The sequence below is a fragment of the Podarcis cretensis genome, assembly GCF_951804945.1.
Source record: "Podarcis cretensis genome assembly, chromosome: Z".
Lineage (NCBI taxonomy): Eukaryota > Metazoa > Chordata > Lepidosauria > Squamata > Lacertidae > Podarcis > Podarcis cretensis.
Genome location: NC_137184.1, coordinates 43,714,017 through 43,741,690, shown reverse-complemented (window position 1 = coordinate 43,741,690; position 27,674 = coordinate 43,714,017).

The window sequence follows — 27,674 nt, the reverse complement described above, 5'->3', positions numbered from 1 at the left end:
AAAAGGGGAGGGCAAAACCTCATCCATTTTGCATTTTGGGGATTAGGGTGCACAATCTGAAGGGACTTGAGGCCACCACCTATCTAAAGCTAAGCAGGTCTGGTTCTGGACGACCTGGGTGGGCGACCTCCTGGAAACCATATATATGGCCTGGGTTCCATGGTGAGAAAAAGGCAGGCTATAAAAAGTAAGGAAAGATATTAAACGTATAAGAAAGCTCTACAAAATAACTGGATCTGGAGATACATCAATGGCCCCAAGGCAGTTCTAGCATACAATGTGATGAAAGAGGGAGTAAAAAGAGTGCTGAAAGGTCACTATGGTAGCAAAGAAGGCCTGCCTTCCCTGGTACCTGAGAGCATAGAATTCCATTCAATGTGGACACCTGAATCCATGCCCACCTATAGGGAACTGTCTCAATACCTCACTATGTTTCTTCTCCTCCTGGTGGAGGTAAGCTGGTGAAGAGCATCTGTTTCCTCCTGTGGCTCAACATCCCTGATGCTAAGATGCTTCAGGCAATTGTGTGGGCTCCCGCTGTGTTCTACCTGCTGCTCATTGGCTTCTTCCTTCAATCTCCCCCTTCTGCAGCCCTGGGCAGAAAATTTAGGCACCCGAGGGAAACTCTGCATGGCAGTTACCACCACCGGGGAGAAAGGGATAAGTGAAGATCTACATCAGGAAGAAGCAGAGACTAAAGAACTGCATCAGGATCAGCTGCCCCTCTGGATCCTGCCACCTGAGGTGGTCTCCTTACCTTGCCTCATGGGTGGGATGACCCTAGTCCTGTCTGTGTGTCTAATATTTCCTTGAGGTATGTTTTAACTTCCACTTGAACTTCCAGTGGCACAGAGCCAAGGGCAAAGTCTCAAGTGGTATGGTACCCAACAGTTGCTTATATGCATTTAGAAAGTTGGGGGGGGGCCTTGAACAATCTTGCAGATGTGAAGGGGGAGTTTGGTTCAGTTCCCATTTAATGCAAGCCTACCCAATTCACACTATTCTGAATTTCACGATGCTGTTCCCCTTTCTGCAACATAAAGGCATATATACACACACACACACACACACACACACACACACACGTGAAGTATACATAAAATGCAGGTATTTGTGAAATACATCATATTAGAGAAATTATGTGCACATTTGAAGAAATGTACACTAAAATGTTGGTAAATTTTCATAAAGATTTTTTTTTAACTCTACAGCTGTTTGCCACTTTAAAGAAACACTACTCAAATTAAGCCGCCACCACCACCAAGCCCAAAGGAGCTAAGAGGAATTTTTGGATTAAACCCACTGTATTTTTAGTACAAAAGGAGAAAAGGTGCTTAAATTGTAAATCCTGTGGAGAGGAGAGTTCCTTTGAAAGTCATAAATGAAAACTAACTGCTGCTTCTTCATTTGCCCTCCCCCCCCAAATATTCTACAGAGGAAACCAATGCATGCATGGAAAATTGCCTCTTCTGTTACCCACCCATGGCGATCTGCTAGGAAATGCATCCCATGACCTAGAAGCCTGGTCTCTTGCACTCACAGCATCTGCCACTGGCACAGAGAACCATTCACTTCCCCCTAATCTTGATGCTTGTCCTTTCCTTCAGAAGGCTTCCTGTTCTGTTTACACAGCAGTTGTGGCATTTCCTTCAAACTTACATATGGTTTTCCGTCCCTAGATTCTTGAGGGTGAATAAGCCAGCTCAAATTTCTCTCTGCATTTGACTCTCTGTAGATTATTTCCCCAAGGATTCACTGGAGCTGTCATTTCAACCTGGTTCCTCTTTCTTTCAGGAAAAGAAGCTTCCCACCCATTTCTTCACCAGTGGATGTTTTAGAGAATGTACAGAGCTGTAATGAGGTAACTTAGTATAGTAGGTTTAGAACAGTATAGTTTCTGTTATGCAACAAAAGAGATCCATAGATTATGCAGGGAAGGAATCACTGCTCACCATTCCCAGAGTATCATTCCTTTTCTCATTAAACCTTTGAGCCCATTAAGCCTCAGGGATGAGGAACTTCCAGGTATTGCTGGCCTAAAGTTCCCATCATGCATCTCTATTGGCCATGCTGGTTGGGATTGAATTGGAGTCTAGCAAAATCTAGGGGCCCACGGGTTCCTGATACTGTATCTGGTTTTCACACAAATCGGGGAACTCAACAAAGGAAGTTCGGAGGTCACAGAGGGTCTGTTTTCCAAGTTGCACTACAACGCAAGCAAGACAGATTTGCTGCAATCAATTATGGTGAACAGAAGAAAAAAGGCCAAGTGTCTCCCATGTGAGTCTGAATGTTTCTATTGGGCTGGGGGAGGAGGGGAGATTTAATAAAGGAGCTTGGGGAAGGCCAATGAAAGCTCGTTTTATCTTAGAAGGCTGTATAATCTCAGAGGGGACATAGTTGTGAGAGGATGTGGTGTGACTATCATGATGGACCCCTGCATTTCTAAATTTGCCACTACACTACTGGGAAAGTGTGTATAGAATGGTGGCCTTAAATATTATGCTGAATGTTATCCAACATGAGATGCAGCCTAAATAAAAGCAAGAAACATTAAAGTTGATTTTGGTTGTATTTGGCTTAGTGGAGTGTGGCTTGGCTTGGGAGATTTGAATTCGGCTATGGGAGGAAGGTATCTAGAGCTCCTCCTGTAATTGAAAATGCACTGCTGCATCAGAAGGCTTAGCTCCATATGCACCCTAAACAAAGGACTGTGGGGGTGGAGTGGGACCTTGATCTTTTGTCTTGAGCAAACCATGTTGAGCAATTAGCACTATTGACTGATGAAGCTTGCTGTGAAACCTGGATAATATCTGGAGAACAGGTCTTTATTTGGCTCCATTTGACTATTTGTACCATTTTCACCGTGGGAGTGGTGAGGAGTTGTTTTCCTGTAACCGCACATACATATATCACTTATCGCCCTCCCACCAGATGTCAAAGAGAACAATAACTACCAGACTTTTAGAAGACATCTGAAGGCAGCCCTGTTTAGGAAAGCTTTCAATGTTTGATGCATTACTGTATTTTAATATTTTGTTGGAAGCTGCCCAGAGTGGCTGGGGAAGCCCAGCCAGATGGGCAGGGTATAAATAAATTATTATTATTATTATTATTATTATTATTATTATTATTATTATTATTTCACTTCCAGCAAATGACTATTTGAAGAACACTTTCGCGCGGGGACTTCCGGGTTAGCGCCATCGCCTAATGGTGGATTCCCTCCGAGCTCCCGAGGGAATCGGCTCAGTAGGAGATGGGTCCTGCTGCGGCGGCGATGCCGGGACCCTTAGAAACCACAGGCGCTGAAGCCTGTGGACCTGGTGACTCGGCGGGCACCATTTGCGCCCCCCCCGACCCGAGAGGGAGCCTTTTTAAAGGCTTCAGAACGGGGGACGGGGAGAGGCGCGGTGCTGAGAGTCGACTGCTACTCCTACTGAGGGAAGCCGCATGCCATGGTCGGAGAGCGCTGACTTCTTCTTCTGAACATCTGGACCTAAAGTAAAAAGCCCGTGAGTAATACGGAAATTGGATCTATAAAAGAAAGATTTTTTCTGTCTGAATCTGGCACGATCGGGGAAGGCGCAAAGAGGAAGTCCGTCTCCCCGTCTTGTAAACAATTTGAAGCAAGGACTAAATAATTAAGATTGAGAGAATATCTCCTTTTTATTGGATAAAGTTATTAATTGCACGGATTGATAGTATAAGTAATTGTGCTGGAGGGTAAAAGCTAACTTCGAGAACTAAAGTGCCCCCCCCCCGGGACCCGGGAGTGATCCGCGAGAGGAGCCTGCTGAGGAGACATAGAAGATTTTGACAGCTGTCAAACTAGCTGTCAAAGTTGGAAAAAATAGAGAACTTTGTTTCTGATGTTTTTGCTGGTTACATTAGTTACAATATAGTGATAAATTGTTGAAAATAAAGAAGAACTGAAACAAGTTAACTTGATTTTTGGACTGGAAGTGTAAGGAATACTCAATAACCAGAATCCCTCTAGAGGGGGTTCAGGGACATTGCAAGAATGGATATAGGTCGGAAAATACTAGCTGATCTGGACAAGGTTGCCTTTCTCGTGAGAAAATTGCTAGAGCAAAGTCATGTTTTGTCTACAGTCCAGGCAGCTGAACAAGAAAAGAAACTTGAGAAATTTGAGGAAGTGGAGAAAGGGACATTTGCTGAACAGGAGGAACAGGAAGGAGGGGCTGAAATGTTGCAGAAGGCAAAGGAGAGCCGGAGGCCTGTCAAGATGGATAAAAAAGAAAAAAAAAGGACTGGATGATGAAAATTTGGTTTGAATTGAAAAAGGAGGAATGGAAAGATCTCCTTCTGTGGAGATCTGAAGATCTATGGATTATCAACCTGATTAAGGTGGAAGTTGGAGCTTCTGGGACATTTGGACTTAAACGGATTAAGAAACAAGTTTTGAGCTCCACCTTTAAATATGGAGGCCCGGCTGAAAGGAACATGGACATTTTCGGGATAGAGCGCCTCCGAGACTTGGTGGCTAATATAAAGGACTATCAAAAAAACTGGCAGAGAGGAACTGAGAGAGAATTAAGTGCCTCAGACGTGAGGAATCGAGGCTGATAGCAGATGGACTAATGGACAATGGTTAGGGGATCGAAACCGGGAAAGGGAGGGTGGGGTTTGGGAACCCAAAGGGTGTACAAATATATTCTGATTCTTTCTATTGTTTTTTCTCCCGCTTTGTTATTAGTTAAAAATGGGGAATCCGTGGAAGGGAAATTGGGCCGATCTTAGAAAAAGTCTTTAAGTATTATGATCAATGTATATAAGTTAAAATTTGATATATAAATTGAATTAAATACAATAACAAATTAAGGTTAAAAATTAGGGATAAGAACTTGTTGAACAAATATTTGGACATGGAATACAATAAGGGAAGGCGAGGGGAAGTCGTGGAAAAAAGTTATTGAAAATAAGGACTGTAAATGTTGAATGTCTTTTAATTCTGTCTTTTTTCTCTTTTTCTTTTTTTTTCTTTTTTACTTTTTCTGGATTATTTGAAAATATAATAAATATCATTTTTTAAAAAAGAAGAACACTTTCTCGCAACTGCTCCTACATATATGGCTTTGTGCTTCCAGTGGACGACTATTTGAAGAACTATTTGTTTGCACCAGCTGTGTAATTTAATACTTACTGCATACACAACCGGTATAGTAAAGAGAGAGACATTAGTTCACTCTATGTTTATGAGTATCTCCAGGCTTGGTTAGGCACATTGCACTTTAGTTTGCTTATTTTTTAGTAGGTTTATGAGTTTATATACTTATTCTAGTAAAATTGTCCTTTATACTGTATTCATAAGCCAGTTTTTGGTGTTGCTGGTTTGTTGTATAATAATTGTTGTTACACCTCATACTTTTCGTGTATACTTTCGTAGGTCTGCCTTGTCTCTACCTTATTGAAAAGCCTTTTTCCATTCCAAAATTTGAATTTGGTTAATACATGTTATACAATTTTTAAAAAAATCAAAATTAATGAAGATATGACTCATTTCAGAATTACTTCTTTTGTTAGGGATGAACAGTTTTAGTGTGGAATATGCTGTTACTTTTCAGAGTTCTTAAGCCTGTGGGAAACAGCTTGCACACCTAGAAAGATGTATTGCCCCTTCTGTGCTTGCCCACATAATCTTATTTCTGGTGCCACCACTGCCTCTGACATCCAATTTTGGACTAAGGGTAAGACATTTGAATAAAATGTAGATACCCCACCCAAGCCTCCCTACAACTTGCTCTTTTTATCTTCTGGGAGATCAAACAGCAATTTTCCAATCCAAGGAATTTCTTAATGCAGATCCTGGCTGCATGGAGAACTTATTTGGTCAAGAAATGGAAGAGACTGCAGGACTTAAATACGTGGTTTCTGGCTATTAAAGAGAAAATAACTCACAACATACACATTTCTAAGGGTAAGGGAGACCCAGAACATTTCTACGCCATTTAGTGGGATTTAATTTCTTACATGTCAAATTCAGATAAACAAATTGCAAAATTTGGCTTTCATTGTGTCTTTTGCTGATTTTTTTTTTTTTAATATTATCTGCTCTCTGTTTATTTGGAAAATATAAACTCTGTATTGTTTGTCTGGCAACTTTGATTATGTTTTCATTTGTCTGTACTGTTGCACACCACCCCAATCTATGAATGATGTGAGATTCTAGGTATTTCAGACGCTTTCTCAGAGTTTGATTTCTTTGGAGCAAGGGGCAGTGGAGACTTTGGTGTCTTTGGGATATAGTTTATTTACACAGATAAACAACCTGAGCCTATGATGGAGAGGTTCACAGCATTAACACCCCAAGAAGGTATTGCTTCTCCCATAGCCAAAATCAATCATAGCTCTATCAGGCTTCTGCTTGTCTCTAGCCCAACTCTCTCTCTCTCTCTCTCTCTCTCTCTCTCTCTTTCTCTTTCTCTCTCTCTCTCTCACTCTCTCTCTCTCTCTCTCTCTCACTCACACACACACACACACACACAATTCTACCTATTATTTTCCTCAGTACCAACAAGATGAGTACCTTTTGACCAGAGACATTTTCTTTGCTATTCTAATGACCCATACTTAAGGGGTCATTAACTCACCAAGAAACCATCCTGGCTGTTCCAGTGATTGGCTCCTCCATTGGATGTCAACCCTTGCTGGTTCCAGGAACTGGAAGGGGCTCAGGCATACAGCCCAGCAAATTTATAATACTTTTTAAAGATATTAAAATGTATCAGTTCCTCTGTGCAATCTGGCAGCAAAGATTCTGCAAAGATATGCCTTCTGTTCACCAGTCTGTACTTCCAGAAGATGTTAGAGGAGACGATTTTGAAGGAGATAAAGTGCAGGTAGACAGACTATGATGGCCCAAAGAAACCAGGAGCTCAACCAGGAAGAACTGTGCCCCTGCTTCACATTCTCTCACTGTATCCCTCAAGCTCCAATGTCAGGTCATTACTTTGCAGGTGACCTGCCATGGCAATTTTGATGTGTGTCAGTTTAAATCAGTTTGAGCCATGGTCCTGCAGGGCAGCCACTGTAATTACCGCAGCTTGAAAGTTGACCTTCTGCTTGATGCCACCCCAGAAACAAAGCGTTACAGTTGGGCAAGAACAGAATGCTGTCATTAAAGTTAAGTAAAGCAAACCCACCTCTTGACAAAATGGAGAGAAGTCTGAAAAAGTTGTCTTTGGCTTCCAACTTCCGAGAAGTATAACATCTGACCCAGACAGGAACAACAGTGTTAAGGGGAAATTTCATGGGTGTTGCAGCATATATTGTGTTGGGTGGTGTGGTGTAGGCTGCCATTTTGGATGGCTTTAAAAGAGGTTTAGATAGAGTAAAGCAGGACAAGGCTGTGTTCTACTCCACTGTGGAGGCAATATGCCATTTTCTGGGAATCACAAGTGGGGAGAGAGTGTTGCAGTCAGGTCCTTCTTATGAGCATGGCTTGGGTATCTGGCTGGGCATTGTGAAAAGACAATGCTCAACTAAATGGGTCTGGATCCTGATCTAGCAGGGCTCTTATTATGTTCTTATATTTTAGGAGTGGGCAGATTTCAGTCCTTTGTTTTTTTGCTTGGTAGAGACTCAGTATCTACCAACTGGAGCCTGGTGCAAAAGCCAGAATTAAATAATTCAGAGCCCAGGAATCTGTGCTAATAACAGAACTGAATGGAGCTCACAAGAGAAAGAATTCCTGCCAAGCTTTCTTCATTTCAGTAATATAATTAAGGATGTATTCTGTGTGGAGATCATTTTACTGTTCATGTTATAAAACAAGCCAGATATTCTTGTGACCGTATTTAGAATGTGGTGCTGAGTTTTGAGGTATGCCATACCTCAAAATGGATATTGCAGAGCTGAAAAAGGTTCAGAAAACCTTTCCTCCAATGGGGAAAGGTTGCAGCATTTTGGATTACTTAGTTTAAAGGTAAGTAAGAGGTGCTTGGCATGGAGAAAGTGAATAGAGAGAAGCTTTTCTCCATTTCTTAACACTGGGACTTGTGGATATCCAATGAAGCTGAAAAAGGGTCACTGGTGGGGGTAAAATTTTAAATGTATTATTTTACAGTACATAATAATGAAATGATATTAGCAAACCCATTCAATGTAGTAAACCAGTTTTGTAGTCTCTGCCTACAATCTTTGAGAATTCTTGGGAAACAGGTAAGATCCTTGCAGACTGCAGGCCGGCAAATGTTGTCTCACTCTTCATAAAGGGAAAAGAAAGATGGCACATATAACTACTGACTGGTCAGCTTGATGTTGACACCAGGAAAAGTCCTAGGACAGATGATTAAACAGTCAGTCTGTGAGCACTTAGAAAAAGATGCTGTGATTACTAAGACCAAGAATGAGTTTTTCAAAAACAAGTCATGCCAGATGAATCTCATTTCTATCTTTGACGGAGGCATATATTAGGGTAAACACTTTTCCCCCAGGATAATGAGGAACCATTTATGAATACCCTTTGGGTTTGGTCAGTCAACCAGCTACAAATCCACCTAACCATTACCTTGTTCTACCCATATTTTACCAGCTTCCTCGTGAGAATATTTGGAAGAGAGGTTTGGAAGAGAGATCCTTACTCTCTTGTAGCAGAGTTATCACAATGGAGATTGTTCCAGGCACATTAAAACTTAGTTAGATTTGCATCTGCCCTCACCCATACACATTCCCTACAATATACTTAGGCTATAATAAATCTGAGACACTTAGCTTTATAAAATAAGTGAATATTTGTATCAGAGTTTCCAGAAAACAAGTCTCCATCCATTGACAGTATGTGTGTGTGTGTGTGTGTGTGTGTGTGTGTGTTCGTTCTAAACAACTTAAAAGGAAAAGTACTTGGTTTCCTTACAAAAGGGATCATGCAATATTTGGGTTAGGTGCAGGCTTTAAATTATCAGTTTTTGAGAGATTGAGTTCCTTTGCAGGATCAGCTGAGCTGGGAGCCAATGCCACATGGCTCCTTCTTCTAGGAAGCACCAAGAAAACAAGTAAAAGTGGGGGAGCAAAGGCTGCTGTGAGCCTTCCAAGCCTCACCCACTCAGGGCTCAGGTTAACCCAGGCATCCCCAACCTTCGGCCCTCCAGATGTTTTGGACTACAATTCCCATCATCCCTGACCACTGGTCCTGTTAGCTAGGGATCATGGGAGTTGTAGGCCAAAGCATCTGGAGGGCTGCAGGTTGGGGATGCCTGGGTTAACCCTTTCATGCATGCAAGTGTGAGTCAGTAACTGTATATTACAACAGAAAGAACAAAGGGTCTCATTACACCTTAAGCCAGAGCTGGGGAATATCAGACCTGGGCCCCATATGCAGCCCTCTAAGCCTCTATTTGTGGCCCTCAGGACTCTCCTTAGGCCACATCCCCTCAGCAGTCCTGCTCCACATTCTCCTCATGTGTACTGGCCTAGCTGGGATGTGCCTCTGTCTTGTCTAGATAGATGATGAAAAGATTTGTGTTTGTATAGAAACCACTGGTTTGTGTCTGGTCAGAATGTAGCCTACTGTACAAAGCTAAGAGTCACATATATTGCTCCACCCAGTTTTAGCCCCCACCAACCACTGCTACCCAGCCCCCAAATTTTCCCTGGAAGGTAGCACTTGGGCTGAAAAAGGTTTTCTATCATTGCCTTGACTGTAGAATGGCAATGGCATTTGTGCACTAGGATCCTTTTTGTCAGAAATGGGCACTGATCCACAGTGGCTTCTGCTGTGTGAAATGTGTTAGGATAAAAGTTGCCCCAAGACTCTGTCATTTTTGCATGCAAGCATTTTCATGAGCCACTCCCCAGTGTGAATATCATTGGATGAAGGAGATTTGTTTTCCACAACTGTCAGTGGAAATGGTGTTGATAGCTTCCTCTGGGCCTCTAGTTACTACAGGACATGTTAAGCTAAGTAAAGGATATGTGTTGTGACTGTCTCTCATCCTCAAGAGAGCCTATCGCAAAGTGCCCTTGATGCATGACGATTCCCTAAATATTATGTCAGAATACCTCAAAGCAATTCTGAAGAAACTAGCACTAATCTTCCTCTAAGAGTAAACCAGATGATCACATAAAACAGCTTAACTCAGTGTGGATCTTCAGTAATGTGATGCATAGAGGCTTATTCCTTAAAGGAAATACTGCTGGCAGCTTTTCCATATAGGATTGTAATTGGACTTCCCCATAGCCAGGTGAACTGTGTTGGACTTGATCATTACTTATCTAGGGCTTCAGTGACCCACTGTTCTTCAAACACCAGCACAAGCAACCTACTCTTATTTTGTGCCATAGTAAGTGCATAACAACATCAGAAGTGTCCTGCTGGCCCATTTAGTCCAGCATCCTGTTCCCACAGTGTTCTCATCCAGATGCCTATATGTAGCATATAAAGGAGCATAAGTGCAAAAGCATGCTCTCACTTGTGCTGCTTATGTTTGCTATTGGTTCTGTGTGTGGCTGCCCCATGTGTTGGACCACTGAATTACAGGTAGCATCGTTTTAAATACAGCGATACCTCGGGTTAAGAATTTAATTCATTCTGGAGGTCTGTTCTTATCCTGAAACCTCTTAACCTGTTCTTAACCTGAGGTACCACTTTAGCTAATGGGGCCTCCTGCTGCTGCTGCGCTGCCAGAGCACAATTTCTGTTCTCATCCTGAAGCAAAGTCCTTAAGCCGAGGAACTATTTCTGGGTTAGCGGAGTCTGTAACCTGAAGCGTATGTAACCCAAGGTACCACTGTAATCACAGGAAGCTGCTTTATACGGAGGCTGACTGTTGGTCCATCCCACCCAGTTTAGTTTACAATGAGTAGCAGCAGCTCTCTGGGGTTTCAGTCGGGAGTCCTTTCCTAGCCCCACCTGGAAATGCCAGACATTGGAACATCCATAATGTCAAGGAGGGGGTCTCTTTTCCAAGTCCTCCCTCTAAGCTACCAGTCAATCCCATGCAATCACCAAATGGTTTACCAGTCTTTATTGGCTTCTTTTCTGGCTTCTTCTCTACCACCAGCTACAGAACATCAAGTCTAAAACACAGTGTGTTCTATTTGGCCCCCAGCAGGGGGGGGGGGAGATTTATAGGTGCTGGGGAATGCTGACAACCAGCCAGCCCCATAACATGCTCCCACTTTGGGGACTAATTATTCCCCCCCTGCCTGAGGGGCCCCACCCAGCGGTACTTGCTCACAGGATCACTACTTCATGACACTTCACATCAGTGCTAGCCACAAACAGGAAATGCTTCCTTTGCATTAGCTCTTTATTACCTGTGGCGAACAAGAAACAAGCTTCAACTTGCAACAATTGGGCTATTAAAAATGGCACTACCTCCCAGGATTCCAGAAAATTGCTGCAGAATCCCAGATGGAAGAACAAAAGTAATATTAACCTGCGTTGTGGTGATCAAAGTGAAACAGAAGTGTTCTTGATAGATGTAGTGAGCAAAGCCCTGGTGTAGTTCTGAGTTAAATAATAACTAAAAGAGGAGAAGAAAATAACCATAACAAAGAACCAGGTGTGTATAATGTTGGCTTTACATCCAAGTTTTTCTTTTACTTCATTGGCCTGAGTGTGGATGTTTCCCCTTACCATCTAGCAGGAATTACATCTCCTTATTCGACTACAGTGGTACCTCAGGTTACATACTCTTCAGGTTACATACGCTTCAGGTTACAGACTCCGCTAACCCAGAAATAGTGCTTCAGGTTAAGAACTTTGCTTCAGGATAAGAACAGAAATCGTGCTTCGGCGGCGCAGCGGCAGCAGGAGGCCTCATTAGCTAAAGTGGTGCTTCAGGTTAAGAACAGTTTCAGGTTAAGAACAGACCTCCGGAACGAATTAAGTACTTAACCCGAGCTACCACTGTATATTCAGAGTGTGTTCTACTAAGATTCTGAAGTTTAAGAGGTATACTGATCTCAGCTTTAAATGGCTCTTCTGGGCACAATATTAGACTCTGATGTTTTGTCCTCTGTATTGCTGCTTCCAGGAACAGCATGGATTAAAACGCTTAACCAATCATGTATGTGTTTCACTCCTCTACTCTTACCTTATTTGGGGGTACAACCCGAATCAGCTGAGTCTGAGGGCCAATGTCATTATATGCCCTTTAGAGGTGATCAAGTACTAGACTTTACAAATTACCTCCTACTGCTGGGTGAGGTCCAGCCAATGTACCTTCCAGATGTTGTGGACTACCGCTCCCATAATCCCTGATTGTTTGTCATGCCAAATGGGGCTGCTGGGAATTAAGGTCCAAAAACATAAGGTATTTTATGGAATATTTATTATGGCTTGTTTTCTATGGTACATGTGTGCCACCCCCCCCCCCTTTTTTGTGTTGGGCTCAAACTCCCCAGAGCACAGGATGAAATCCTAAGTAACCCATCTTTGATTAGTGTTGTACTCCAGCATCTGCCTGATGCACCTAAGTAAAAGCAAGGCTGGGTGCACAGTGGGTGTAATTTTTTTAATTAAAAAAAAATCTTTAAGAGCAACTTTTAATTTTGCTCAGAGGTGGTACTGAACATAAGAATGATCTCTATGTTTTTTTTAGTATGTAAAATAAGAAGATTTCAGTTTTACATTCTAATGCCAAAAGACAAGTCCAGAATGTTTTTTTCCAGTCAAAGTGCTTCTCATCATCTGAATTCCGTTTCTGTTTGGCAAGACAGAATATTATTTCTACTCGTTTATTTTAACAATTTCTGTTCTTGGTAATTTATTGGAGGTGTACAAAATTCATACCTCCCTCTTTCTTTCTTTCTTTCTTTCTTTCTTTCTTTCTTTCTATGGTAACTTTGTCAAAATGATTTGTCATAATTTTTGAATTCTTACAGGAGCCTTTATAACATCTAGAAACAATTGCTACCATAGCCCTTTTCACATGAATGCAGGGCAAATGCATGTTAACTGAGAAATGGGGCTATGATTTTACCCAGCCCCCAATTTCACAACTGCTTCCTGGGACAACTGCATATTGCATGCCCTTGTCGGTCTATGGGAGTTCCTGCACATGCAGGGGCGCCATGTGCTGCTACTTTCTATTATATTCTTGGGTTTATATGGACTGAGCATGGCACACTGATTGTGGAGAGGAAAACTGGAAAACCTTAACAGATGTCCCGCCTCATGCCGTTCTATTCTAAATATGGACAGCTCTGTCAGTTTTGTTTTCTATCAGTATCAAGTATCAAACTTTATTTCGGTCACAGACCAGCATAAGATAAAACATGGATAAACAACACGTAAGACTTAAAACAGGTAATGGATTAAAACTAGTAATTAAAAGGTGATTATATCATACATAGGGACACGGGTGGCGCTGTGGGTAAAACCTCAGCGCCTAGGACTTGCCGATTGCATGGTTGGCGGTTCGAATCCCCACGGCAGGGTGCGCTCCCGTCGTTCGGTCCCAGCGCCTGCCAACCTAGCAGTTCGAAAGCACCCCTGGGTGCAGGTAGATAAATAGGGACCGCTTACCAGCGGGAAGCTAAACGGCGTTCCGTGTGCTGCGCTGGCTCGCCAGATGCAGCTTGTCACGCTGGCCATGTGACCCGGAAGTGTCTGCGGACAGCGCTGGCACCCGGTCTATAGAGTGAGATGAGCGCACAACCCTAGAGTCTGTCAAGACTGGCCCGTACGGGCAGGAGTACCTTTACCTTTACCTTTATATCATACATACTTAAAAAGATAGAAACAGGGTCAAACACCTAAAAGCTACTATAAGGGAGGGAGCGTGAAGGAGCACAGGTCTTGCATTTCAGGCCCAGTTTGTGGCACAAACCATCCTTCAATGAATATCCATCATGGCAGCACAGAATCTAGCAACATGTATGTAACATCTGGGTTTTTATCTTCAAGTAGCAGGGAGGTATAAAGTTGTTCTGCGCAACCAAGGAATTTACGGTATGTAGTATAGGCAAGATGAACCTAGATGGTTTCTATCATTTATCCAGAGTTACGTTTGGCTCATCCCATTTCCACATATGTTTGCCCCTGCAAAAAAAGAAGTTTGTATGAACTTCTGTATGTATTTCTGCTTACATTTCTGCAAACAGACATATTTGTGTGTGCGCAAATTTCCTTCTTATATCCATATCTGCAAGCAATTTTTTTTTTTTTTTGCATCTTATTTTCACTCATATGCACATTTTTGCATGTGCTCATATACTAATATATCCATGGCCAAAAGTCAGGGACATTTGACTAAAAACATTTCATTTGTGCTGAGTAGTCTACACTGTAGCTCCCCAGGATTTCAGATGGGAGTCTTTCCCAACACTGTCTCAAGATGCTGGGGGTTGAACCTGGTACCTTTCTCATGGAAAGCACCTGCTCTGCTCTTTGAAAAGCAATTAGTCTACCAAACATATGCCATCAAACTGGGTAAACTGAGCATGTGGGGAGATAGGTAGCCCCAATGCAGAAACACAAAGCCCTAAATTAGAGAAATCTGGACATACACTGTCTCAATGACTGGATAATGTTGTGATATCCAAATACAATTACCAAATTAACCATCTGCATGGTGTGCAGAACTCTGCAACAAAATTTTGCTAGCCTTATTAGAAACCCTTTTCACTTCTCTTTAAATTTCTCAAATATTTCACTGAAGCCCAAAGTCTAAATTTGCTGAGGGCATTTTTTTTACCAACTCTCTTGCAAAGGACAAATTGACATGCCCTAATGGAATTATTCTTTCTAACCATCACATTCACTAATCCAATTTATTTTTTATTGCATTTATATATGCTATCTGTCCTCAAGGCAGTGTATGTGGTTCTCACCCATCCCTTCATTTTACTTGCACAACAAACCTATGAAGTAGGTTAAGCTGTGAAACTAGCCCAAGGCCACCCAGCGAGTGTCATGGCTGAATAAGGATTTTAACCCTTGTCTCCCAGGTCTGGGTCTAACACTCTAACCACTGCTCTACACTGTCTCCAATTCTGTTGCTTAATCTGAAGCTGTGGTTTCTCTTTGACCCCCTTCTCTCTCTTCACATTTACAATGTTGTTGTTGTTGTTTAGTCGTTTAGTCGTTTAGTCGTGTCCGACTCTTCGTGACCCCATGGACCAGAGAACGCCAGGCACTCCTGTCCTCCACTGCCCCCCACAGCTTGGTCAGACTCATGCTGGTAACCTCGAAAACACTATCCAACCATCTCGTCCTCTGTCGCCCCCTTCTCCTTGTGCCCTCCATCTTTCCCAACATCAGGGTCTTCTCCAGGGAGTCTTCTCTTCTCATGAGGTGGCCAAAGTACTGGAGCCTCAGCTTCACAATCTGTCCTTCCAGTGAGCACTCAGGGCTGATTTCCTTCAGAATGGAGAGGTTTGATCTTCTTGCAGTCCATGGGACTCTCAAGAGTCTCCTCCAGCACCATAATTCAAAAGCATCAATTCTTCGGCGATCAGCCTTCTTTATGGTCCAGCTCTCACTTCCATACATCACTACTGGGAAAACCATAGCTTTAACTATACGGACCTTTGTTGGCAAGGTGATGTCTCTACTTCTCAAGATGCTGTCTAGGCCTGTCATTGCCCTTCTCCCAAGAAGCAGGTGTCTTTTAATTTCGTGGCTGCTGTCACCATCTGCAGTGATCATGGAGCCCAAGAAAGTAAAATCTCCCACTGCCTCCATTTCTTCCCCTTCTATTTGCCAGGAGGTGATGGGACCAGTAGCCATGATCTTCGTTTTTTTGATGTTGAGCTTCAGACCATATTTTGCACTCTCCTCTTTCACCCTCAATAAAAGGTTCTTTAATTCCTCCTCACTTTCTGCCATCAAGGTTGTGTCATCTGCATATCTGAGGTTGTTGATATTTCTTCCGGCAATCTTAATTCCGGCTAGGGATTCATCCAGCCCAGCCTTTTGCATGATGAATTCTGCATATAAGTTAAATAAGCAGGGAGACAAAATGCAGCCTTGTCGTACTCCTTTCCCAATTTTGAACCAGTCAGTTGTTCCATATCCAGTTCTAACTGTAGCTTCTTGTCCCACATAGAGATTTCTCAGGAGACAGCTGGGGAGATCAGGCACTCCCATTTCTTTAAGAACTTGCCATAGTTTGCCATGGTCGACACAGTCAAAGGCTTTTGCATAGTCAATGAAGCAGAAGTAAATGTCTTTCTGGAACTCTCTAGCTTTCTCCATAATCCAGCGCATGTTTGCAATTTGGTCTCTGGTTCCTCTGCCTCTTCTAAATCCAGCTTGCACTTCTGGGAGTTCTCGGTCCACATACTGCTTGAGCCTTCCTTGTAGAATTTTAAGCATAACCTTGCTAGCGTGAGAAATTAGTGCAATTGTGCGATAGTTGGAGCATTCTTTGGCACTGCCCTTCTTTGGGATTGGGATGTAGACTGATCTTCTCCAATCTTCTGGCCACTGCTGAGTTTTCCAACCTTGCTGGCATATTGAGTGTAGCACCTTAACAGCATCATCTTTTAAAATTTTAAATAGTTCAGCTGGAATACCATCACTTCCACTGGCCTTGTTATTTGCAGTGCTTTCTAAGGCCCATTTGACTTCACTCTCCAGGATGTCTGGCTCAAGGTCAGCAACCACACTACCTGGGGTATATGAGACATCCGTTTCTTTCTGGTATAATTCCTCTGTGTATTCTTGCCACCTCTTCTTGATGTCTTCTGCTTCTGTTAGGTCCTTTCCACTTTTGTCCTTTATTATGGAAATCTTTGTACGAAATGTTCCTTTCATATCTCCAATTTTCTTGAACAGATCTCTGGTTCTTCCCATTCTGTTGCTTTCCTCTATTTCTTTGCATTGCTTGTTTAAGAAGGTCTTCTTGTCTCTCCTTGCTATTCTTTGGAAATCTGCATTCAATTTCCTGTATGTTTCACGATCTCCCTTGCATTTTGCTTGCCTTCTCTCCCCCGCTATTTGTAAGGCCTCATTGGACAGCCACTTTGCTTTCTTGCATTTCCTTTTCATTGGGGTGGTTTTTGTTGCTGCCTCCTGTATAATGTTACGAGCCTCCATCCATAGTTCTTCAGGCACTCTGTCCACCAAATCTAAATCCTTAAACCTGTTCCTCACTTCCACTGTGTATTCATAAGGGATTTGACTTAGATTGTATCTTACCGGCCCGTGGTTTTTCCTACTTTCTTCAGTTTAAGCTTGAATTTTGCTATAAGAAGCTGATGATCTGAGCCACAGTCAGCTCCAGGTCTTGTTTTTGCTGACTGTATAGAGCTTCTCCATCTTTGGCTGCAGAGAATATAATCAATCTGATTTCGATGCTGCCCATCTGGTGATGTCCATGTGTAGAGTCGTCTCTTGTGTTGTTGGAAAAGCGTGTTTGTGATGACCAGCTTGTTCTCTTGACAGAACTCTATTAGCCTTTGCCCTGCTTCGTTTTGATCTCCAAGGCCAAACTTGCCAGTTGTTCCTTTTATCTCTTGACTCCCTACTTTAGCATTCCAATCCCCTATAATGAGAAGAACATCCTTCTTTGGTGTCACTTCTATAAGGTGTTGTAAGTCTTCATAGAATTGGTCAATTTCAGTTTCTTCAGCACCAGTAGTTGGTGCATAAACTTGGATTACTGTGATGTTAAAAGGTCTGCCTTGGATTCGTATCGAGATCATTCTATCATTTTTGAGATTGCATCCCAGTACAGCTTTTGCCACTCTTTTGTTGACTATGAGGGCCACTCCATTTCTTTTATGGGTTTCTTGCCCACAGTAGTAGATATGATGGTCATCCGAACTGAATTCACCCATTCCCGTCCATTTTAGTTCACTGATGCCCAGGATGTCAATATTTATTCTTGCCATCTCATTTTTGACCACCTCCAACTTACCCTCCACCTCCAACTTTACAATGAGGCAGCAGTAAAACTGAATACACAAGATTACCCTGACTCCTTGTCCTCTATTCAAGGCCAAATACTTATCTCGTCTAGTATGTTGCTTCCAGCTACAGAGGATGCTTGAGTGAAACCCAGCAGTCAACATGGCCACTGGTGTGATACTTTCTACATGTACTGTAGATCAAAAGGCGTGAACTGCTTGCTAATGTTTCAGTGTGAAATTTCTACTGAGGAAAGCTATGCCTGATGAAAGGTGCAGAGGGGAAGCAGTCCTTGCTGGTTCGCTGGCTTTGAAAGCAACAATGGGGACTTTTTAAAAAGGAAAATGGTCCATGCAGCCTCTGAGCAAAAAAAAAAGTCATTGTTTTTGTGCTCAGTGTATATTTGGTACATGTCACTGTACCTCCCAACAGAGCCATAAAGCGGATGATTGTACAACTTTAAAGCAAAATCAGTCAGTGAAATCAAGTGCCTTCCCCTCTTTGGACTCAACCTGGCTCATTCCATTTTATCGTTCCAACATCACTTCTTTGCAAGATGATGTTGTTCATTATATTTGCATAAGGCCCAACTCATTCAGCACCCTCTGTTCACAATGGCCAGCAAGATACCTAAGGGAAGATCATAAGGAGGATCTGAGTGCATCAGTGATCTCCCCATTTGTGATTCTCAGCAAATGGCATATTGCCTCCAACAGTGGAGGTAGAACATAGCCATCAGTCTTGCCCTAGATGAATTTATATGCATCACCTAATGCATTGTATGCTGCAGCACCCGGGAATTTTTTGCTTTGCCTTTTCCTCCCTCTCTGGGGTAATTATTGTACTTTTCCAGAGCTAGAGGCCAAATCCAACCTTTTCAGACTTGTCTCCATTTTGTCAGGAGGTGTTCCTGCTTTATTTGATTTCTCAGCATTATGTTCTTGTCCAACTACAATGCTCTGTTTCTGGTGTGGCATCAAGCAAAAGTTCAGCTTTCAAGTTCTCATGGTTCTTCCCCTCAATCAAAATCTCCACCTCTCACGCTACAGGAACCGTCCTCAGGATCAGACTCCTCTGTGGTCTGGAATCCCCATACCCCAGCCCACTAAGATATCTCCCTAAATCAGACTCCTCCACTTTCCTGATCTCCTCCCACCCATCCTCATCTAACTGTGCTCTCCATGGTGCCTCCATGGGGCTTATGACAATGTATAAAAAGGTAAAGGTAAAGGTACCCATGACCATTAGTCCAGTCGCGGACGACTCTGGGGTTGCACGCTCATCTCGCTCTATAGGCCGAGGGAGCTGGCGTTTGTCCGCAGACAGTTTCCAGGTCATGTGGCCAGCATGACTAAGCTGCTTCTGGTGAAACCAGAGCAGTGCATGAAAACGCTGTTTACCTTCTTGCCACAGCGGTACCTATTTATCTACTTGCACTTGACGTGCTTTTCAACTGCTAGGTGGGCAGGAGCTGGGACCGAACAATGGGAGCTCACCCCATCACAGGGATTCAAACTGCCAGCCTTCCGATCGGCAAGCCCTAGGCTCTGTGGTTTAGACCACAGCGCCACCCGCATCCCTATGACAATAATGTTTTGTAAGACACTAATATTTGACACTGTCACGTCACACAGAATGAGTTAGTCATAAATTTGTAAAAGCCACTCCATTCATTTCTAGTTCTCTCATAAGATGAAGAAGACATTTAGTTCATGGAGAACTAATGCAGTAAAAGACTTTGGTGAGGAACTCGTCTGACACAGTGATTATAGCTGCTATAATTAAGTTTCTGGTCATGTTGAATTGAATATGGAGTATAGCAACCCAGACAATCATGTTGCAACTCTGAACCGTTTAGGGATTTGTTTTTTGTTTTTCTAATATTAGTCTGGTTAGTTTCAATAAAATCCAATTCCACTGAGTTGAACAGGAAATTGTATTGTTGTTTGTCTCCTTTTTCCCTTCTAAAATTGGATACATTTTGTGTGTTGTATTTGATTTAGGGGAAAACAAGATTAGGCCTCTTAACTACATGGAAGAGAACACAAATTGGGTCTAATGGTACAATGGAAAATATGCATCACTTCGTCCCAGATCGAAATATGATTAATTGAATGGCAGCCTTCACCTTAATAGGTGGAACCTGTTTGTGACAGGCCTAGAGCTGAAGGTGATCTGTGAAATTGCAAGTATAAGGTGTACTTGAGCATATGCATAGTGTATTGGTTCTAGGGGTTGCTCGTGTGTAAACCGGCGCCACACCTGGCTGGGTTGCCTGAGTGAACCTCTTCTGTCTGGACAGCCACTCGCCCATGGCTGTCTCAATTGCTGGCAGAATCCGTCAGTGGGCGTTTCTTGAATTTCTTCCAGCAAAGAAGCTCTTTGACGCCTAGTCTTCTCCTACTCGCCCTGCACGGAAGCCTTCTTTCTGCGCAAGGAGGGTGTGGGCAGCGGAGGACCCTTACTCTCCCCGCTGGTCCCCGGCAAGGAGTCATGGGACCGCCTCGCCGATTCCCCCATCTGCCCCCCTTCTCCACTGGTGCTACGCTGATTCCCTTCTCCAGAAGATGGGCTGCCTCTCCCCATCCCGGGACGCTCTCTGGAATCCCTCTGGAGCCCGCTCTCTCCCTCCAGCCCTGATGGCAGTTCCCTGACACATAGCATAGCACAATAAGCAAAAGCTCATCTCCACCTCAGGACTAGGTCAAGTTTAAAGCCTGGTTCTGTAAGAAAATATAGCAAGAGCCATATTTCATTCTGCTGACGTTGATATATGGCATGGCTCCAGGCGAACTCTTTGAGTTGTCAACCTCAATTGCTGTCTTTTAAAATTTATTTTAAAATTTAACTCTCTCCCTTCAAAAGTACTTCAGATACCAATGGATCTGAAGGTTGGATGACAGTATTTTCCTATATTTGTGGCACACACTGTGTGTGCAAATAAATACTACCCAATGATTAATTTCAAGACAATATTCCAGCCAGGACAAAATAGTCTGGGTGCTAAGCATGGCCTATGGGAGAGTTCTGTGGGCCATATAGAGAGGCACATCTGACCCCTAGTCCTGGGGCCAAGGACAGTGATTCATGGAGTCTTGTGCTTCCCGTGAAGGAAGAGCCAGGGCTGGAGGGAGGGGAACTGTCTGAGCTTATGAAGAGATGGGACAGAAACAGGACATGGGACAGAAGCCAAGGCTGGAGGAAGGGCAGGACACACCAGGAGTGGAGGAAAAGATGCTGTCTGAGAGGTGGTTCCCTTCCTCCGCTGTCCCCCAGGACCATGAGGGGCTTGAAGACAAAGACACAGGAGCAACTTCCACATAGGAGAAGTTGCAGGTTGCTAGTGTGCATCCTCCATTTGGATGGAGGGGTGGTCATGCTATTGCTTTAACAGTCCAGGTTCAGCACAAGCCTAGGAAGGGAATACCAGCTACTTGGTCACCAGAAATGTGTGTGCATGTTCTGTGCACTTTAGGAGCTACCACATGTGCTCTGTCAATAAAAAAATTAACTACCTGCCATTTGTCCTCCTTGCATTAGGTGCGCTCAGGTCCTTCTTCTGCAAATTAGAACACATGGCCAGCCTATCAGACTCTAGTAAAATGCCATTCAGCTTCTCCTATAATAGAATGGCCATGCAAATAGCCTCAATTCCATGTTTTTCTCACACTGCCTTTTCTTCTTTTGGATTGTGTTTATTTATTTAAAAAAGGGAGTTGCCCTGACTGCTGCAGCAGATAGTAGCATCTAAACATGGCAAGCACACAAGATATTCCCTATCCACAATAACTCCACAGGTTGACTTTACAGACCATAGGTAGACAAACACTTTGAACCTTAACTGGATTATTGGAATAACAAAGGGCTGCTGCAAATCTGATCAGGACACAAAATATTTTCAATTCCCCTCAGCAACAATTAACTGTGGCTCCCCCTCCCCACTTCTTTTGGCACTATGAGCACAGCTTCCAACTCTGCACAGTTTTCTGCTGGAGAGGAGTAGATGTTCTTGGCGGATGACTGTAGCAAATTAGTCTTTAATGACACTTACGGAAGGGAGCATATGAGGAGGGATGTATCCATGCTTCTGTGCTCCAGTGCTTGAGAAAGTGAATGAAGCAAGCCACGGAACAGCATGGGGAGTGATCAGCCTTGGAGATGGCCATCACACCAGCCAAGGAAACTCATTTTGAGCAGCATGATAAAGGCCAGTGACTGTCTGTCAGGAAGGGACCCGATCAAATTTGATGTGGACTCCTGTGAAAAAATATTTGACAACGTGCTATAAAATTGCTGTTCCAACTGCCTTGCAATTGGATTGATAACTGAGTAGAATGTTATAAGGAAAGGACTGTGATGCAAACTAATTTAAACTTCAGTGTTTTGTCAGTGGAAAAATCCTTTATTACAGTATCATTCATTCCTCAGTTTCTTTCTTTTTCTATTGCTGAGTTGATACTATAGTCCAAGTCCTAAGCACAAACATAATGTTACTAGTGTGGTAACATTTGATTGTTCCATTCCATGGCCATCTCTCATCAAGTAAGGAAGAGGCTTGGTACAGAGAAGACTCTCTGGAATTATTGGACTACAGTTCCCATCATTCCCAGCCAGCATGGCCAATAATCAGGGATGATCAGAGCGGCAGTCCAGAAGCACCTGGAGTTCAGAGTTTTCCACTTCTGAGATACAGCATGAAGAAGGAAACAGGCCATGAGGATGCAGCATGACAACATCTGCCTCCTTCATCCATGATAGGAGGCATCCTAGGCATCAACTATATAAGTCTACATTCAAGCTCAGTTTAGGACCCATCTCCAATATACATTTAAAGAAATATCATGCCACTTTAAACTGTCCCCAAATTCATTTTAAAAACCACACACAAATAAATAAGATTTTATTAAAGTTTTTTCATAATACAATAACATAAAAGGAACTAATCTAAATAAAAACAAAAACACACAGCGAGAGAAACACAAAGTCCTCTCTCAAAGGTAGCTCTTAATCCTTGTCTCACACAGAAAGTGGTGGACCCTCCCAGCTCTCACCTGGGAGCTTTCCTTTTATTTTCCTCTTCGTTCTGCCTTTAGTAGCTGTTCTACTAAATACATTCCTAGTTGAGCAATGTTTGGTTAAAAAAGGAAAAGCAGTAGCTATCTGCCATCATAAATAATTTACAGGAGAGAGATGAGAGAGAGAAAAGCTGGCTCATTTCCATAGGATTCCCATATCATTGCATGAGAGTGGGATGAGAGGAAACTGCTGATGTCCATTTTTGTCTTCTTTTTAGCAACAAACACTTGTTTAGGTTGTTGTTGTTTTTTCCAAAAAAAATATACTCTGCATTGTATTAAAACAGACTTTCTTTTTCACTTATGCAGCACCAGAAGGATGCTGAATTAGCTAAAAGAAGGATATTCCTAGCAATTGCTTAGCATGCAAAAATAAGGCAGAACAGCTGGACAAACAAGTTTGATGTATGGAGTTATAGAAGACAAAGGGGGGGGGGGGAGAGATGACCAAGCAAAACTTAGAAAGTGGGAGGCACCAAGTGCTATCTTAGAGGAAGAGCCATAGCTCAATGGTACATCATCTTCCTTGCATGCAGAAGGTCCCAGGTTCAAGGTAGGGCTGGGAGAAAATTCTGGTCTGAAATACTGGAAAGCTGCTGCTGGCCAGCATAGAAAATACAGATGGGTATATTTCATTTTCTCATTTTTCAAACCTCAGGTTCAGTTCTCCACATTGCCACATCAGTTTGTGATAATGATGATCATCATCATTATGCCATCATCTTTTTTATTATTTAAAAATCTGCAATAATTACAATAAAAATAGCACAGCACCAGCCCTTTCATTAAGAGCTGTCAGTTCTCCAAAGCCTGTTGAAACAAGAAGATCTTCATGGAAGGACAGCAAGGGGCGACACATTCTAGCTTCTCCAGGGAGGGAACTCCAGAATCTGGGGGCAGCCACTGAGAATGCCCTTTCCCATGTCCCTACCAAGTGTGCCTGTGAGGGTGACGGGACCAAGAAAAGAGCCTTCCCCAAATATCTTGAAACCTGAGTAGGTTCATACAGTCTTTTAGAGAGCTTGGACCACTATAAAACAGTGCCTTCACGTTCCATCCCAGCAAGGTAGCCCAGAAGGATACCATGGTTGATGGTACTGAAAGCTGCCAGGAGGTCCAGCAGAACCAACAGGGACACATTCCACTTGTCCAGTTCCCAGCATTAAGTCATCCAGGAAGGTAACCAAAGCCTGTGAGTTTATACCACACCAGGTAGTGATCTGACCATGACAATGTAACTAAAGGGAATCCCTCTACTTTAAGATCACCATCATCTAATCCAGCACAGAAAATAAAGCCCAGAGTGTGCTCTGCAGCATGGATAGGGCCAAAAATTGCTTTGGACAGACCCATGGTTGTTGTGGCATGAAATCCTGAGTCACCCCTGGCAGGGTAGCCTCAGCATGAATGTTAAAGGCCCCCAGCACAACAAGCAGAGGGACTCCAGCACCAACCCCAAGCTCGCCCAGGAAGGTTGGTGGTACACCAACAGGATCCTCAGTCTTTCCTTGGTACTTGTTTTCAGATCCATGCATAAACCCAGCAGAGTGCAGGGCAGGGCACCTGGTGAGGGGGATGCAACAATGGTAGACACTGCCACTCTACACCCCAGACCTCGCCTGCTGCTGTACAGAAAATCCCGGAGGGACTTCCGGGTTGGCGCCATCGCCGAATGGCGGACTCCCTCCGAGCTCTGGAGGGAGCCTGCTCGGCAGGGGCTGGATTCTACCGCATCGGAACCCTCAAAAACGATGTGCGCTGAAGCCCATGGGCATGGTGACTCGGCGGGCACCGTTTGCGCCCCCCGACTCACGAAGGAGCCTTTTTAAAGGCTACGGAGTGGGTGCCGGGGGGGTGCTATGAGACCTCCGCTTCCCCTGCCGAGCGAAGCCGCATGCCATTTGGCGGAGAGCGCTGACTTCTTCTATTGAAAATTCGGATTAAAAGAACAACCCGTGAGTAATTGGAAACTGGACTTAAAAAGGGAAAAGATTTTAAATTTTAAATTCGGAGCGAGCGGGGAGGTGCAAAAAGGAAGTCAGCCTCCCCCCTGTTGTAGAGGAGTTAAAGCAAAGGAGTTAACAACTAAGATCGAGTGCTACCTAAGTTTGATAAAGTTATTAATTTCACGATGGAAAATTATAAGACTGGGCTGGAGGAGAAAAGTAGAACCTGAGCTAAAATGCAACCCCCCCCCCCCCCCGGAACCGGGAGCGGACCGTGAGAGTGCCGGGAGAGGAGAAACAGAGGCTTTGACAGCTGTCAAAGGAGCTGTCAAAGCTGAAGAATAAAAAAAAAAGAGAACTTTGTTACGAGGACTTTGCCGGTTACATTTGTTACAAATTAGATATAAATTGTTTAAAACAAGGAATAACAAGCTATTTTGACTGTTGGGTGTGATCTGGAAGGAAACTGAGTTATTATAATCCCTTTAGAGGGGCTGTGGGACATTACAAGCATTGCTGGTATGGAATTTGAATTGGACTTTTTATCTCCTGGGAAACTGCAGAAATGGAACACTATTTTGTCTACAGAGGTCTCTACACTAAAGGAGACAATAGACTTATCTATTGAAGAATGGAAGGGACTTGACGTAAAGTTTTGTTCCTGAATAACAAAGCCTCTGTAGGGGATTTAGAAGCTTTTGGAATTGGAACATTTTTGCAGGAGAGCAGGAAAAGAAATTGGAGAAAAGTGAGGAGAGAGAATAATAAGAATAATATGAACAACAAGAATTGGATAAAGCTGGAAGTGGGAACATTTGGGACATCCAGATTTGAAAGGTCTAAAGAAACAAAATTGGAGTTTCTACTCTTAAATATAGAGATCTGGATGGAAGAAATGGTCCTTTTTGAGATAATGTCTTTCCAAGATTGGACGTTCGAAACTAAAGATGATCTAAAAGACGGCAAAGACTATTAAAAAGACGGCAAAGTGGACTTGGCAAGGATCTCGGCCTAGATGTGGGATCTCCAGGATGACAACAGGCATTGATGGACATTGGGGAACGCAATCGGAAAAGGGGGGAGGGAAATTTGGAATCCAAAGGGTGTTAAATTATACTTTATTCTTTTTTCTATTTTCTTTTAATTTAATTTGTTCTGCATATTTAAAAGGGGAACTCGTGGAAGGGAGCGAGGTCAATTTTTAGGGGAGGGAAAAACATTTTTAACATTGGGTTAATTGTAATAAGTTTAAAATTTGGGGTAAGAACTTGTTGAATTTATTTGAAGGAATTGGAATACAAGAGGGGGTGGGGAGGGGAAGTCCTGGAAGGATGTTAATGAAAATAAGGATATAAAACTTCTTTCTTTTTCTTTCTTTTTTCTTTTTTTTCATTTTTCTGTTATATTTGAAAATGTTCAATAAATATTATTAAAAAAAAAAAGAAAGAAAATCCCGGAGGGCAAAGCTGAGAGAGATTACCCCACCACCACCACCACCAAACAGTTTCATCAAACCAGGTTTCTGCAATACAAGCCAGTTCATCATGTTCTTCCAGAACCAAGTCCTGGATAGCTGTTCTTTTGCCATTCACTGACCTGGCATTGACCAGCAGCATTTTCAACTCGGTGGACTGTTGCTAAGACTTTCCTGGCTATTTGAATAGGGGGAGAATATGGGTGCAACCAGCACCCTCTTGTTGTGCCTCCGTTGATGATAATGGTACTGTTGCCCCACTCCATATCTCCCTCTGCCCTCTACAACTCCTCCCCTCCTTTGGAGCCACATCCCACTTATTTCCAATCATTTTTTCCTAATATGACATGTTTGCACATTATTTTTCCTAACATAATCATTATGTGTGTGTGCATTTTATAACAAAAGCATTTTCTTCCCCCAATACTTTGATTATTATTATTTCTGAAAGCATTTGTGGTTGGATAGCTTCGTAGCACAATCTGGACAAGTGCACATTTCAAAGGAGAGCTGTGTTTCAGTTTGCATATTGGTTCCAGAAGTGTGAATTAGGTTGGTTCACAAGAATATTTATTACTCATTCCTATACCACCACTAGTACCACAGCTACAGATCTGAGAGTACTAAACAGCCTCAGGATCAGACCAAGTCATTTTGGCTTTTTTATTTTGCCTATATCCCATCTTTTCCCTAAGGAGATTGAGGAGGCATTCTCCCCCTCTGCATATTATTATCCCAACAAGGAAAGCTGTCTGTCTTTGCAAGTATGGCCCTTCCTTATGGCAAGGAAACTATGCATGCACATGTGGACATGCAAGCACACACATTAAAGTATCATAGGAAGCACCTTATCCTGAGTCTGATCACTGGTCCATATAATTCAGTGATGTCTACACTGACTGGCATCAATCACCAGGGATTCAGGAAGGAGTCTCTTCCAACTCTACCCAGGAAATGGGGAATTCCTGCATGGAAAGCAGAAAGCTATGGCTTTATAATCTCATTTTGATACAACCCCAGTAGGCCCATGGAAGCAACTGTCCTAATTATACAAGGGTACATAGGAAGCTACTTCAAACTGAGTAGGACGATTGGCCTATGTAGCTCAGTACTGTCCATTCTGATTGGTAATAGCTCTCCAAGCAAAGACATCCCCAGCCCTACTTGGAGATGCCATGGACCTGCTGCATTGTTAAACTATGGAGGTCGCTCCTACAGGAGGCAATGATGGCCACCAGCTTGGATGGCTTTCAAAGGAAATTGGATGAATTGATGGAAGAAAAAGCTATTAATGTCTACCAGCCACAATGTTTCTGAATGCCAGTTGCTGAAAATCACGGGTAGGCAGAGTGCTG